This window comes from Diceros bicornis, chromosome 3 (assembly GCF_020826845.1).
Source record: "Diceros bicornis minor isolate mBicDic1 chromosome 3, mDicBic1.mat.cur, whole genome shotgun sequence".
Taxonomy (NCBI): domain Eukaryota; kingdom Metazoa; phylum Chordata; class Mammalia; order Perissodactyla; family Rhinocerotidae; genus Diceros; species Diceros bicornis.
Window position 1 is genome coordinate 73,624,543 of NC_080742.1, and position 15,041 is coordinate 73,639,583.

The following is a 15,041-nucleotide window of genomic DNA, read 5'->3' on the forward strand; positions in this document are numbered from 1 at the left end:
AAAAGTAATCACTGACTCCATTCCTTGATAGAGTGATTATTTATTGGGTGCTCACTTCATGCTGGGCACTAGGGATATGGAATTGAACACACCAAAGTCCCTGCCCTCAGAGAGCTTAAATTCTTGTGGGAAAATGAACAATAATAAATAAACAAATACGTATACATCAAATGGTGATAAGTGCTGTGGAGAATAATAAAGTGGAGTTAAGGGATTAGGGAGCATGGGAGAGCACTGGAAATTGAATGTTGGGTAGTGAAATAAGGCCTCTCTAACGAGATGACCTGATGGCAGGAGGAGCAGGTCACAGATGTATCTGAGAAGACCATTCTCGGCAGAGGGAATAGGAAAGAGCAAAGGTAAAAGCCTTTAAGCGGGAGCAGGTTTGGAATGTTTCAGGACATCAAGAAGGTTAGTGTGGCCTATGTAGGAGGAAGAGTAAGGGGAGTGGGGAGGTAGGTCATTAATTAACTTTATTCAAACTAAGAGTCTGAGTGAAGGGAATTTTTTTTTTTTTAATAATTGAAGAGAAATTTCTGGAGGAACGCAGGTCAAATAAGCTATATCTACTTTTTAAAAAATAAATATACACTTAAATTGGATAATAACCAGAGCATCTACTATGATTAGATATTGCGACAATGTTCTTGAGACTTCAATCGTTTAGAGCAAGTTAAAAATTTGTAATAAGGTCATATGGGACGTGGAACACACAATAACATAGGAGCTAAAGAAGGCAACCATTATGTTACAGCTGTTCACACTTCAGGGATTAGGAATTCCTAAATAATACAGGTGACCCAGGATACCAAGTTATAGCGTGAGAGCGATCCATACTGAATGCTGAAGGGTTCAATTTTATCTAAAGTATCTAGGGCTCTTGGAAATTCATTTGGCAATCCTCAATATCAGAAGGTAAGTCCTGCTGGATTCCCATAAGATGGAATTTATATGGGAAATTCTTTGATTTGATACTTGGTTTATTAAAGTATACCATATCTAAGAAATTCATTTCCTTTCAGTTCTCAATGCATGGCAAGTCATTTGAAAAATTCATGTGGTCTCTTGACCTGACCTAGTTATAATCCAGATCATCTTCTTTCACAAAGACTCAAAAGAAATTGTATTACTCCAAGTGCTATTTCTCTCCTTAGTTTAGGGAAGAGATTTTCCTGTCTAACACCTTCCAAATACGGCACTTTCATATGAACTTTGTTCTATATGGCATACATATAGAGCTTTGATTGATAGATCACAGTCAGATTCAGACTTAATTCATTTGTTTGTCCATTCATTCATCATTCCTTCATTCATTTTCAGAAGTAAAAGTTAAAGAGGCAGGAAAATATAGTAAGCTAAATCGAGGGCTATTTGCTAAGTTCCCCTATTTTGTTGGTATCCTGCTGCACTAAGGCTGCAAGTACAGTAATTAGATTCTTGTGCCCAAGCAAGAACTGTTTTAACAACTATTCAAGTTGGTGCTAAGCCATAATAAGTGAAAAGGAATGGCTCCTTTTATCTTTACAGTGATGGTAAGTTTCTCAACAAGCTTATATCAGGGTTTTGACATGTTAATAAATATTATCACCATTTTGAAGATGAAGAAAAATGAGACAAGGAAAGAATGAGTGGTATAGCTAATTTTACCCAGTAATCAGTGAATACGTCAAGGATAGGATACACATTACAGCTCTCTACTATTTAAACTTACAGTGCTTCCAAAATAATCAGGGCATAAGAAGAAAGGTTGAGGTAGGTGAAAGAAAAAGGGAAAACATATAGAAAACACATGAAGAAAATAGGAAACACTCAATCTTATTACCCATAAATACTCATTTAACTTTTTCTAAATAAAAAATAATGTTAAATTTTATTTCACTTAAATTTAATAGGAAACAAAAAGAAGAAACTAAAACCAAAGGAACTGCTACATTTCTAATAACATTCTTCAAAAGTTTTTGTGAAAAAAAAAATTTGCTCAAGTTAAAAACAGATTATGGAAAACATTGAACTTTTATTATAAATTATTTTGACCTGCATAATTTTGGGTTTCCATTCTATAATACCTAGTCGATTATCTCATAAAAATGAGAAGTTATCAATTATGTCTAACCCAAAGACAAATACACACATCTTTACTTTTCTTAAATAAAAGATCAAAATTTAAACTCTATTCCTATGCTTTTGATAATTCTCCAAGAGACATTAATAAAGGATATATCTGTAAGCAAAACAGCTTATAAATACAAGTCACTTTAGTAAATGAAACACACCTTCTAAGATGGTAGGTAGTACTTGTTTGAAACCCAGAGCACCCATCTCTCTCACAAATTACCTGAACAATTACACTCTGTCTGTTACCTAGGGCAGCGTTGTTTCTCACCTCCTATTAATTGTTCAAAAATCACAATAAACTTTTTGATCAGATGCTTGGTTTTTTCAGTCTCTTAATTGTTCCACACAACTCACTTTTAAATCAAAAGGAATGTATATCTTCATCGCAGAAACAGTATGTCATAATCATACTTTGTGGTGAAGAGTAAACTCATCTCATTATGTTTATTTTTGTATTGGAGATGTTCTTTACAAAGCCTTCTAGCTTTCTCTTCTAATTTAGACTCTCATCTTCAGCTTAGAATAATATTCTTTCATTATTTTTCAAATGATTTCCTTTCCTCCATTCTCTCTGTGCACATATGAAATTACTGTTAGATGGATCTTAGTTCTTCTAGATCTACACTTGGTGTTGCCTTCCTTTCACATATTCTGTCTTTATCTTTTTTTGCTTTGTATTACAGATTTGCCCACATTTTTTTCTAGAATACTAATTTAGTCCATCATATTTTGACACTCATTTTTAATTACAAAGAATTCTTTTTTGTGTGTGTAATGTGATTGCTCCTTTTTCACAGTAGCCTTATTTTGGTTTGTGTATTCAATAGCTTTTTAAATCTCTCTGAGAATATCAATTAGATTTTTTTTATTGCTGTTCTTGTTATATGTTTTATTCTGTTCCATTTTCTCTGGGATCAGTTGTTCCCTTTGTTTATTTATTTTTTTCCCCCAAAGCCACAGTAGGTAGTTGTATGTCATAGCTGCACGTTCTTCCAGTCGCTGTATGTGGGACGCGGCCTCAGCATGACCGGAGAAGCAGTGCGTCGGTGTGCGCCCGGGATCTGAACCCGGGCCACCAGCAATGGAGCGCACGCACCCAACCGCTAAGCCACGGGGCCGGCGCCCCTTTATTAATTTCTTCTCTTTCATACTGTTGGTCTGTATCTAATGTTTGGTGAACCTTGGTCACCCATTTATATTTATGAAGGACCAGAGTGATTGAAAAAACTGTCATAGGAATATCCCCCCCTGCATCTGTTTGGCTACATTTACTCAACAGGATTCTTACGTTCAATGGGAGGATGGACTGTAGACTGTGAAAGGGGCTGAGTAATGCTCACAAGCAAGATTCCTTCTGGAGCGTGTGAGCAGAAAACAGGCAGGTTGGTAGGAACCCTCACAATTATCAAAGTAAGGAGAAAATTATCATGGAAGAGGGGTGAAATTCCCTCCTGGGTTGAGCACCTTTTCCTTTTTTATCCCCTGCATGTCTGCTGGGGACACCCAGCTCTATCCAGTTCAGCTTCGTGTTTGTATTTGGTCCAACAGCCGAAAACTGAACGCTACCTAAGAAGATCTTTATATTTAAATGTCCTAGGGTCAAATGTCTCTGCTACTTGTCATTCCACATACTCTGGGAAGTTGAATGGTCTGACTAGTTCTGCTATACTGGAAACAATATTTAATTGATTGCTCTGATAATTAGTCCTCCATGCACTTGGGTTTTTTAGATCCATTGTCTGCACTAAGGGTTTCTCTCTCCAAGGGAAGGGGCAGCTCATACCTCTGGAATAATTTTCTACTGTTTTGTTTTTTTTTTTAATTTAAATTTCTGATTCAGTTTCATCTGTTTTCCCTCTTTGAGTCATGTCACCCCTTCTTGTTTTCAGCTTTATATTGTATTTTTTCTGAGGACATATACTGAATATGAAGCAGTAAATACATGTGCTCAGTTCATGGTCTTGAACGTTAGTTCTAGTAAATTAATGTTGTATTTACTCAGGTTGATAGCTAATGCCCCACTAACAGTTAATGATTCCATTATTGTTCAAGATAGCACATTAGGATCCATTTTTAAAGTAATATATATTGTAGTACACAAGGCACTTGACCCCTTTTTTCTCTTTAATCTGGAAATCTTTTAAATATACAGTTTTCTTTATCTCTCTGTCTTCCAACTAAAGTCTCAATCAAAGTTTTCTTTCTTTCTTCTTAAGTCAGTGAATTTAAATTGGGTATTTTCAGAAAGCAATGGTCACTTATACCAATATGCTTTTAAGAGAGTCTGACTTTGGTTATAAAGAGATTTAATGCAAGCCTCCAGTTTAACTTGGAGGACTGAGTCACCTCTGTAATAACATGTTTCTCCGAACCGCCACAAGGCAACCTTCGCCACTCAACCTCTGCTTTGCATCAGGTGACTAAAGGACCAGCAGCAAACAAAAGCAAAGGTAAAATATCCTTTTTGTTTTGTTTGAAAAAATTTAAGAACTGTTTTTAGAAATATGCTTTCTTAGAGTAGTTAGAAAAAAACTAATTTTGTTTCATTTCTTGGAATACCCCTATTTCTTTTCAGGCCTAACTTACTTTAACTACTTTTCAAATATAGTACCTTTCAAAATGTGAGCTTGCTTTTGTGAACCTAGCACCATGAAAAATACATTTGTCACTGATAGTTAAATTCCAGTTATTTTTAAATTTATTATAAGTTTATATTTGAAAATGATTCTCGCTTGAATGACTATTCAAAGCTTGATTCATTTCTCCTCTACATGTACAGTTTCTCTGAAAAGCTGCTTTCTGGAGTATGTTGCAGTATGTTATCATAACCTAATCTTAACTTACAATAGCAGCAAAAGGTATTCACCCAAGCAGGTTAGTAAACTAACTGTTAATAAGCCATAGGAACATATAGCTTTATGACAGAGCCATGACTTTAACATTTTTTATAATTGATAGCTGTGAAGAGTTCCTCAAGCTAACTTTATAGATATAAATGGTGTTCTTTAGAGTATAAGTGCATTTCCTTATTTGATACAGATTTTATTTTTGCATAATCTTTAATGAAGTATGTTTTTAAAGACCTGTTCCATAGTTATACTTACCATGATGGGCAGTATTAGAGGACTGTTATTTGGAACAAGTATTACAGATTTTAGAAAACAGAAAATGAATATTTTTTGGTCATAAAAATAAGTTTTAATTTTTCTTTCCAAACACTAATAAAGGGACTAAATATTTAGAGATGATAATCAACGGGCACTTCAAATAAGAAAATCTCTTAGTAATTGGGAAGAAGATATATACATATCAATGATATAGATAGATTTAGATTTTCCAGAAAAGAAAGAACAAGTACCAAAACAATATGAGAAAGATAAATCTTAAATAATTTAATCCATTGAAGAGAGAAAATCTTAAAGTCAAGTAATTTCCAAAAGGGGTAAAAGGGCACATGTGTACAGTGACGGCTGGTGATTGGACTTTGGGCGGCGAGCATGATGTGGTCTACACAGAAATTGAAATATGATAATGCACACCTGAAATTTATATAATGTTATAAACCAACGTTAGCTCAATTAAAAAAAAAAGCAATTTCCTAATAATGGAGAAAACAACTGTCTACTCCTGTGGCTGCATATATCAAAGGTAAAGTGAAAGAACTGAAAAACTATGAGTTGAATAAGATAATTTAGGCAATAAACCTGATATCTCTCATTCCTTCATTGCCAACTCCTGAGTAACTAACTTTCATTTGGAATCGTTGTTAATTGAGATACAGTAGTCCTTCCTTATCCTTGGGGGATACGTTCCAAGATCCCCAATGGATGCCTGAAACCACAATGGTACTGGACCCTATATATACTATGTTTTTCCCTATACATACATACCTATGATCGTTTAATTTGTAAATTAGGCACAGTAAGAAATCAACAATAATAACTAATAATAAAATAGAACAATTATAACAATATGCTGTAATAAAAGTCCTGTGAATGTGGTCTCTCTCTCAAAATATCTTATTGTGCCGTACTCACTCTTCTTTTTGTGATGATGTGAGATGACAAATATGCTTATGTGACGAGATGAAGCGAGGTGAATGACGTAGGCATTGTGACAGCATCAGGCTACTCTTGATCTTCTGATTATATGTCAGAAGGAGGATCGTCTGCTTCCCGACCACGGTTGATGGGGGGGTAACTGAAACTGCAGAAAGCAAAACTATGGATAAGAGGGGACTACTGCATTTATCTTATGATATATACTGATATTGTAGTAATATCTGAGAAAGTTTACTCACGTGATTTATTTCAACCTGTGTGTAGATTAGAATTCAGTTTGATGGTGGAAGGAAGATCTCTTGTTGAAGTATTCATAGTTTCTTAATGTTTAAGTAAATTACGAGCAAAGAGTTGAAAAGCTGTTAAACGGATAAAGGAAAGAGAATTTTGAAAAATAACAAGTTATAAAAACTTCATGAGCAGAGATTCAGGGTTCATATTCTTTATGATTTTTTTGAGAATCATAATATATACCATATTTTCTTAGCAATAAACCTCTATGTGAACTTGATTCTTTCTTGGGAAAAGCTTTAGCAAATTCAGTATTTAAAGTTATATTTATACTTACATCATCATCTATAATTACTTGTTTATTAAAACCTTATTCTCCTTAGTTTAGCACATTCCTTGAATTTTTCTACATATATTGGAATGGCAGATGCTGTGAATTTCTGACAGGAACAATCTCCAGCTGTCTTTTTCACAGAATAATGACTAAGCTTAGGTCCAATGTTCACAATAAATCCAAATGAATGAATCCCATGTTCCCTCTTATTAAGTATATTTGAAAAAAACAAATCCCACTCTTCAAGGAGCACAATTTCTTAGACAAATTATATTGGGTAGTTGAAGAATTTGCTATTATGCTGGCTGGAATTGCTCTGCCTTTGTCATAGGCATTCCAGAACAACCTTATTGCATCCTTAGTCCAACCCAGAACCTGTGATTGGAATATATCTGAATTTCCTTATTGTATTAGGACACCCTCTCAAGGTTGCATTTGGAAATAAAAATCTATTTCAAAATATTGTCAGGTTATGTGGTTTGTATAATTAGATTGCATGCAATTAATGGTCTTGAACAAATAAACTTCTTTTTAAGGAATTAAACAGTCATTGTATGAAAAAGTATTTGTGCCGCATTTATGGTTAGTATATGGAATTATAATGAATGCAGAAACTCACCATTCTTTACAAATACCCAGGTGCCACACAGTTCTCATATAATGTGAATGGGCAACTAAAGTAGAGAACGAGTTCTCTAATGATCTTTTTAAAATGCATGCAAATTATTGATTATTTTGCTACTATATTTTGTGTTTCAATAGTTTATTGTTATTTTTTAGAAACAAAGCATAATCCACTTGGTTGCATAATACATACTATTTGTTATTAAAACCTGGTGGACATTAGTCTAACTGGCACAGTCATTGGTAACATCAACAGCTTCATCATTCATGCAGCAGGTGTACCTGAAGTGGAAGCCTACTGCCTTGGAAGGAGATATGAGATATCTATGTAGCTAACCCTACGGGATCCAAACCTAAAAAGTGAAGAAAAATACATGCAAACGTAACGTCACCAATTCTTACTTTCTTCATGTGCCACGATATTATCAGATTGCTTAATTTTGGTGGGTTTGATGCTTATATTCAAGTTTACTGAAGGTTGACAGGGTTATTTCAGGTAGGAAACATTAACCGCAACGTCAAAGGGCATTGCAAACTCCAGCATGAATCAGTTGAGTACCAGGAGCTCAGACCATCGTGGTGAAATGTCCAGAGAGCAATCCAATTCGGAGGAATTGTCACCTTGGTTAGAAACGCTGTCCTGTGTGAAAATGTCAGCCAGAGGGCTACAGAATAGCAGAGAGGCATAGAGGAAAGTGTGATGGGCAAGATTCCATCTCATATTCATAAATTTAAAAATCAGAATTTAAATTCCAGTTCATAAGTATAATTTTCAAAAGCTGAGACTTCAGCTCTTAGGCAGAGAATAGACATCAGTACTATGTTTGGATATATAAAAAACTATGATTATTTGTCATCATACCCATGTCATCCCCCAAAAAGACAGTATTGCTGGAAAGGCAATTTAAAACAAAAAAAATTAAAATTGAATATGTGAGACAATGAAACTTTTTCTGGTGTGATGATAATAGTGACTAGTCTTGGAGTATAAAATTTTAACCTCTGTTCCATGCTGGCTTTTGTTATATTACACTGAGATTTCCTTATTTTGTGCTGTAAACACACCAAGGTAGTTGGACAGAATTCAAAGAAAGTGATAAGATTTGAGAAAGGATTTATAAGAGGAACGTGTGAGGAAGAATAAAAAGAAATAAAAATAATGCCATAAACACTGAAGAATTAGAAAAAAAGGTCAGAGGTTAATCTTCATTAAAAAGATGTAATGGATAAAATACAATGGAATTAAAGTGCTTAAGACAATCCAAGAAAACTGATCTCAAGTTGAATAGGCAAAATCTAGTTTCCTGAGTTATTAGGAATTAAAAATTTTTTTAAATTTAATTAAAATTAAAAAATTAAAAAAAATTAATTAAAAAAAAATTAGGTTGGATGAATCACCAAAACTGATATATAGTCAAGGAAATAAGAAAGAACAACCAAAGCATCTTTTTCATGTTCAGTTCCTCCAAATACTTTTATTGTGGTAACTCAAGTTTTGCATTGTTTACAACTGGAGAAGGCCTATTACTCTACAGCATATTTTTCCACTTGTAATAAACAATGTACTGGTATCGTGCACTGCATTGTGTGGTGCATAATAATACTAAGCAATTTCCTTAAGCCTATCTTCTGTGTTCCTACTGAATATCTACTAAACCACTAACCACTGTTAGTTTTCCTTTACCATAGATAATCAACTAACCTACAATTAGTTCTTAATACCCACATGTCAGAATAGAGCCAGTTAAAGCTCTGGCTGATGCTGTTTACTTCGACTACAAAAAAAAAAAAAAAATCCTTCTTATTTCCTGAAAAGAGCTTTTTCTTGCCAGTTTGCAGAAAAGCATACCATTTCCTCAAATAACATTATAAAAAATGGTCTTTGTAATAAAATCCAACTCAAGATGTTAACCTTTTTTAGGAAGCCACGCCTGATTCCCTATAGTCAGAATCAATTTGCATCTTCTTTTGTGTTTCCAAAGAATTTTATTAGTTTTTTAATTAAAGTAATGATTTTGAATAACTGCTACATCAACAGAGTACAAAAATCTCAGCAGAACCAGCCTCCCAAAGAATCTCACCCAACTCCTACCCACTTCTCTCCCTCAGTCACCCAGTTCTCCTTCCTGGAGCCAAGCAATGTTATCAATTCTTGAGTTCACCTCCAGAGAAATTCTTCAGTACAAAAATTACTACGTGTGTGTGTGTGTGTGTGTGTGTATCCCTTTCTCAGAAAAATAGTGGCAGCATTTTATATACATCTTGCTTTTTAAAAAATTTAAGTATATACACAGATACATGTATAAAACAAATACAAATTTTAAAGAATTATGATATCTGGTGAATATTCATATCAATACATAGACAGACAATCTCATTCTGTTACAGCTACATAGTGTTCCATTGTCTGGAAAGCCATGATTTATTTAACCACTCCCTTAATGATGGACATTTGTTTGCAACCTTGGTAATTATAGACAATGCAGCAATGAGAAACAGAAGCAGAATTTCTAGGTGAAAGTTTTCGTGCAATTGTAATTCAGATAGAAATTTCTAATCTTCTCTTTCCACCAGGAATGTACTGTAGTTCTTTACTCTTTCTCCACTGCAAATAGTTTGGAGTCCACGCCTGCACTTTTCACCTTGCTTAACTTTTGTACCTTGCTAAGACGTGTATGCATGTACAGAGAGATGGGTGACATTTGCAAAGCCAGGTCAACCCTAGTTTCCAAGCCATTGCTGCCAGGACTAAGTCAGAACTTGAAATTAAGACATGTTTACCTGAAATAAAACAATGTGATTTGACCACAGTCTTTGGCCTCTCAAGTGCCTGCCCTTCCACTCCAGTCTTGTACGCTGACATTCAGATCTAGGATCTAGAGAACCCGAATCAAACTCTCCTATTTAAATATCATTCTAGTCCTCAGGTCTAAGATTCAGCTTCAGCTCCCCAGGTTCCTCATTTCTGTCTGCTTACCCTGCCTGGTATCCCAGCTCTTCTGGTCAATGTCTTGGGTCATATTTTGGGGAAAGGGGGGTTTTAAGTTATAATTTTGACTATGGATGTTGAAAGGACTTAATAACACTTCAAAGATCACTAGATTGCTTTACAGTTTAAGAATTTAATTAGAAAACTGAGGATTTAAATAACCTTAATGTTATTTTAAGGAGCTTAGTTAAAAACAGGTTGACAGAAGGAACATTTATTCAAACTGTGGTCCTAAGACTTTGTGTGCTTTTCCAAGAAAGCTGTTGATCTTGGCTGCAAGAAATTTCAAGTCCTAAAGGAGAAGTAATACTTTTTGACAAAGACTAAGTATATACTCTTATATAAAGACAATTATACTCTCTTTCAGATTCCACTTCTCAAAATGCAAAATGTTCTTGCTTCAGAAAAAATGTAGCCTTTCCCACTGAAGAGTGACTATTCCATTAGCACAAGTGACACTGAAATAGTCATTTTTATATATTTACAAAACTTAAGCTTATTTTTAAGAAGACTGGAAGGGAAGCAGTTTTGTACATTCAAGATAGCACAGTAGTTCTAAAATTTGTTCAGACAGAGGGACACCAGTGTTCTTTGATAATGACATGAAATAGTGTTAGAATAAAATTCAATAAATACTGATGAATTGTGGGATTTAAAGAGAGATTATCATATAGCAGATTATGTTGTAAACCAACAGGCACCGAGTTTTTAAGAAAAATATATGGGAAAAACTTAATTGAGAAACCTCTGTCCATTAAAATACATTTTTTTCTTCTGCTGGAAAACTTAAAGCCAGCTTTTACGGTACTGATATTTCAAGAGAGAAGAATTTAAGAACCATCAGGATAGAAGATTGATTACAATCAGACTAAGGCAGTAACGTCCTTCAGAGAAAAAAGAAAATGGAACCCTGTTATTGGCTTTTGCTCTAATAAGCTGTTATTAGAAAGTAGGTTAACAATCAGTTCTGCAGGACTGAGGACAGAGCTTTGAACTCAGTCTCTGCTCTGTCTCTAATAAATATTTATGCATATATATATATATTTTTCTTGGCAACAAAATATCACTTTGTCAGTACTTTCCTTAACGGTTTGGGAATAAAACATTGCATTTTTAATTCCCAGTAAAAAATAGGGATCATGGGGATCCCCATTCGGGGATCATGACCTTCAGGATATATATACATATATATATATATATATATATATTTTTTTTTTTTTTTTTTTTTTGGTGAGGAAGATTCACCCTGAGCTAACATCTGTTGCCAATTCTCCTCTTTTTGCTTGAGGAAGATTCTCCCTGAGCTAACATCTGTGCCAGTCTTCCCGTATTTTGTATGTAGGTCACTGCCACAGCATGGCTGCCGACAAGTGGTGTAGGTCCACACCTAGGAACTGAACCTGGGCCGCTGAAACAGAGCACACTGAACTTAACCACTAGGCTACAGAGCCACCCCCAGGATACTTCTTTAAACTCTTAGGGATTTAGGGTCAGACACTTGTCATCTTGAAGGTTTTGAAAACAAAATCCCAGTAACACGAAAAAAAAAACCAAAACAGAAGAACTGTAGATTTGGAAAATTAATTCCTTCCACTAATACATTAATATTAAGGGTGCTGTATGTGCATATTTTTAAAAGCGTTCCCAGAATATTCCCTCTAATCTTAAGGATCAGTGTGGATCACCATGCCACATGAAAGAAAAAACTACATTGTGTGTATGAGAACAGAAGTTTAGAGTTGCAATCAAAATTAAAGCAAAACTAGCAGGATTAATTTATTGATTTATAATATTATTGTTTTTCTGTGCAGTGATTATTAAAAATATTGTGCAGTTCTTCTAAATAACTGGATTGCACCGCTCTCCTCTCTGTCCTGGATTATTGCAATAGTCTCCCTACAGGCTTCCTGCTGCTTCTCTCTTGTGCCCTTTCTTTTCCAGGCTTGCCTCAACACAGCACCCAGAGGAATCCAGTTAAGCTCAAGTCAAACCATATCATTCTTCTCTCAAAACTCTCTGATTCTTTCCCATCTCACTTAGAGCGAAAGCCAGTCCCAACAAGTCCCTACAAGACCCTCTCTCTGACCTCTCCGTCCCTTTTACTTAGTCACTGGCCTCTTTGAAGCTCCTCAAATATGGCAGGCATGCTCCTGCCTCAGGTCCTTTGCACTTGCTTTCTCCCATGCTTCCCCAGACATCCTCCAGGCTCACTCCTCTCCTCCTTCAGATCAGTGAGGCCTTCGCCTTTGAAATGAATCCCTGCTTTATTTTTTTTCTTTGCTATTACCACCTGCCAATGTACTGTATATTTTATTTGCTTATCTTGTTTATTATCTGTCTCCTTCTGCAAGAATTTAAGCTCTGTGTGGGCAAGGGTTTTGTCTGTTCTGTTCACTATTTTATTCCTAGTACTTAGAATGTGAGCCTGGTATACAGAAGGTACTCAATAAAAATTTCCTGAACACTAAGTACCTCTGCCTTCACACAGGCGTCAATACCCCAGAGACCACCAGGAACACACCTGCATTTAAATGAATTGGGTTTATTACTTGTTGCAGCAAGGGAAAACGCGCTCCGTGGGGAACAGTGGGGTGTCTCAGCACAAAGGTATCAGAAAGAACCTGTTATAGGATTTAGGTTTTAGTTGGGTGATTTGGCAGAGGTCCAAGAAAATGAGGATTTTCTCTAGACTGGATTGTCAGAAAGCAGGGGCATTCCTATGATTGGGTAAAGAATGACAGTCATTCGTATAACGAGAGAGGGACGTTTGGTATTTTGCACAAGGTTGCACAACGACCTTGTTTTTATCTGTACTTAGACAAAATGAAAAAGTGGCCTTCTTTGTCTCGTCTTAATGTGGTCTGAGAGAAAACTTGTTCGAGGTTGGTATTCTGTGAGATTGTTTATTCCGATAGGAGAATAATTTGGCCTAGCTGTGAGTGTAGCCAGCTTCGGAAATCTGGGGGTTGCTTTTTTTTTAAAATTTATCATAAGCAAGTAAGCTTTTGTGGGGAAGGAGTGAGAGGGGAATAAGCAGGGGACAGAGACCTCTGCAGACTCTTGTGTCTGTACAGGGCAGGCCTGTCTCCTCAGAGGGGACCCCCTTCTTCACCATCCCTCACTGTCAGAACAGGGGAACGTACCGAGGCGAGGTCTGAGGCCTGCTTGATAGAAGGCAGTCCCCACCTCTCTGTTGTTTTTGTTGCGTTCCCCTCTCACTGGGTTAAGAGGATCAGAACTGTGAAGCCAAGCTCAAAGCAGTAGCAGCTACACCTTCCTCACTGTGGATCTTTCTTCCACCAGTGGACGCGTCCAAGGAGAAAGCTACTTCCCTTTACCCTCTGGCTTTCACGGATGTGTCACTTTGCTGGGAATTATTTGTCCAAGAGCTTTCAAAATGTCTTCACAGAGGTTTCCCTGTTGAAGGAAGAGAACTAGTCCTTCATATGCGTTCCCAGAACAAACCTTACTCCTAAGAAGAGAAAACTGGGTGATAAAATTTAGGGGGAAAGTCCAAGGTACTAACTCCTCACTCATCCCCACCCTCAATATCTTGAGAACTCTTCCCAAAGTTCCACCAGTTAGAGACTTGTTTAAAGGAGTAAACCTCCCTGGAAAGATTATGAGAGGGAAGAAGGGAGAAAGGAAAGGAAGGTTGCTATTGGTGACTCACGGTAAGTGTGGATAATTGCACAGGTTGCTGTGCTATAACAGCTCATCAAGATACAAGTAGAACTCAGTAATGGGGATTTTGATGGCATGGGTGGGGTGAGGGTAAGGAGTCTAGAGGGATTCTGAAGGAAAGGGCACTTTTGGAAAGGGCAGGCCTGGGAGGTTCCCTGGTGAAGGAAGGAGGATGGGAGAAGCAGACAGCTCATGATTGCCTGGTGGGGGCAGGGGATTGAAGTGTCAGGGAGGTGCCACGTGAAGGGATCTCCTCCCAGCAAGCCATGTTTAATTAGGAGAGTGACAGAGGCTGCATCAGCACCATGACCTGCCTGCAAGGGAAGCAGAAACCTGAGATGCACAGCAAACAGAAGACACAGCCACCGAATTTTCCTTATTTATTTTGCCTGTATTCGTTGTGTACCTGCACATATTATCAGGAGCTCTGCCTGCCACCTGCCATAGGATGTGTACCTTCCATTAACTGGAATAAGGAGAATAATATTGTTTCGGGATAGGAGGAAAGAATCACTTGGTAACTTTGTAATAAATGAATGGGGATGTTCTGTGGCAGTGATGAGGGGGCCGACCAAGGAAGAAACAATCGTCAGTGGAAAGCTATGTTTTGAATAAAACTGAAAGCAGGAAGTATTCTGGTAGAATAGATTGTTTTTTTTACACATATATAGCCTTCTCTAATACGAAAAGAAAAGCTTTTCTTTTTCCTATTAATGATCACATATGCAAATTCATTTTTCTCACCCTGAGGCAGAATGTAATAAAATGATCAAAGATAAGAGGCAGTTTTGAGGCCCACAATTCTTATTGTACTCATAAAATTATATTCTTTTGAAAATATTGTTCTCTTTAAATCATAATTTATACCTTCAGAATAATATATTTCATGTTACTAAGTGGAGTAATCTTATCTTTGTGTTGTGGGGGAGTACAGATATTTATTCAAGGAACAGAGGAAAAAAATATCTACCTTCATAGCTCTAAAAAATTGATATTTTGTGTA